Source organism: Oryzias melastigma, linkage group LG7 (assembly GCF_002922805.2).
Source record: "Oryzias melastigma strain HK-1 linkage group LG7, ASM292280v2, whole genome shotgun sequence".
NCBI classification, from domain to species: Eukaryota; Metazoa; Chordata; class Actinopteri; order Beloniformes; family Adrianichthyidae; genus Oryzias; species Oryzias melastigma.
This window is the reverse complement of record NC_050518.1, coordinates 31,558,066-31,559,721: the sequence shown is the minus strand read 5'-3', so window position 1 is coordinate 31,559,721 and position 1,656 is coordinate 31,558,066.

The following is a 1,656-nucleotide window of genomic DNA, read 5'->3' as shown; positions in this document are numbered from 1 at the left end:
TTCACATGGAACGAGATTCCTGCCAGGTTTCTTCTGAATCCATGCATTGATTATTGATAGTCACTGGCCTACAGGAAGTTACAAGAAATAAGGACCAAACTAATCATCAATCATCATGATACAGCCAGTTACACAACAAGTTTTTACTCCAAGTATGCCAAGTTATGTTTTCAAATATAAAAAAATAAAGATTTATGTTGATCGATGTCACACATGATGCGAGGAGTATAATAAAACAATAAAATGACAGTTGACTGATTTAGGGTCACATGGTCTTAAATCTCTGCTGTATCAAATTTGATACATATTTTCAAAACAGTTTTACTGAAACATGATCAAGGAAATTATTTTTGTTTTACATTGCATCAGCCCAGTAACTGTTCTTTTAAATGTTTTACTACAAATTATAATGTTTTTATCTCAGAAACCTTTTCAAATTTAGCGAAGTTCTTCAAAAACCGCATGTGTCCAACTCCTGAAACATGGCAGAGTGTCACTTGAAGCCCCTCTAAAGAGGGAATTACTGCCCCCTGTTGGGTTATCTGTACACTGCATGTATCTGATCGCATACATCAGGATTTTCAGGAAAAAAAGTATCTCACTGTTGAGGGCAGACAAACTCATGTATCAAATAAGATATATCTGGTGTTATATGGTTACAATTGGTGGGTCCATTTTAGAGAGTGGATCATCTTTGTTCACTCTCCTCCTCTGCTTGTCCATGGTCAGGTCGGGGGATCAGCTGTCTCCTTACACATAGATAGAACATTAGAAACAAATAAATCCTGGTAACAGTCTTCTCTGGTCCACCTGTCCACATCTTAAGGGATGGAATCAACAAAAACACGTTAAAAAGAGAAAGTTTCAATGTGGAGCCGCTGTCCTCCCCGTCCAGCAGCGTCTTTATTCTAGGAAGATCTGCAGATCTTTGACTGTAGGAAACATTTCAAATTAAAACTCCAGGCCTCGCTGCTCTGGCATGTTCAAATCGTCTGGACACACCTGAACCAGGTAATCAGTCAGGAGTAGGACTTGGACATGTGGAAACCATGCAGACACAGCGGCCCTCGAGGGCTGGAGTGGCTCCTGCTGTCCCACATCATCATGCAGCAGATCTCAGCACGCTCCACAAGCTCCGCCTGTGGCGGCAGAGAGGAGGTTACAGCCCCCCCGTCACACCCGCATTCATTGAACTGAAGTGAAGAACAGTCCATGACTGCAGTAAACAGATCAGTGACTCATCTCCTCGTCCTGTCATGTCAGGTTCTGATCCGATGCCGAGTTTCCAGCTGCATCTTTTCATGGAGGACTGGACTAATACGAAAGGAGAAAAAAAAAGAAAAAAAGAAGAATTGGAGCATCATTCATTTGGGGGTTTTGTGAGGAGATTAAAAGATTAAGGTTTACAGATTCAAAGATAGATGCAGCATTCACTCATCCCGATCATGATCAGACCAAAACCTCTCAAAAATATGTTATTTCAAAGTCTGAAGAAGCATCAATGGCTGCTCACTGTGCAGCTCTCTGGCGCCCCCTGCTGACCAACGGAGCCAGACAGATGCAGCAGGTGACTCTGCCTGACCAGATCCAGGCCTCCTTCTGAGCACGACTTTGTCTTTATGCTGGAACCACATTATTTAATCGTGTAAAAATGTT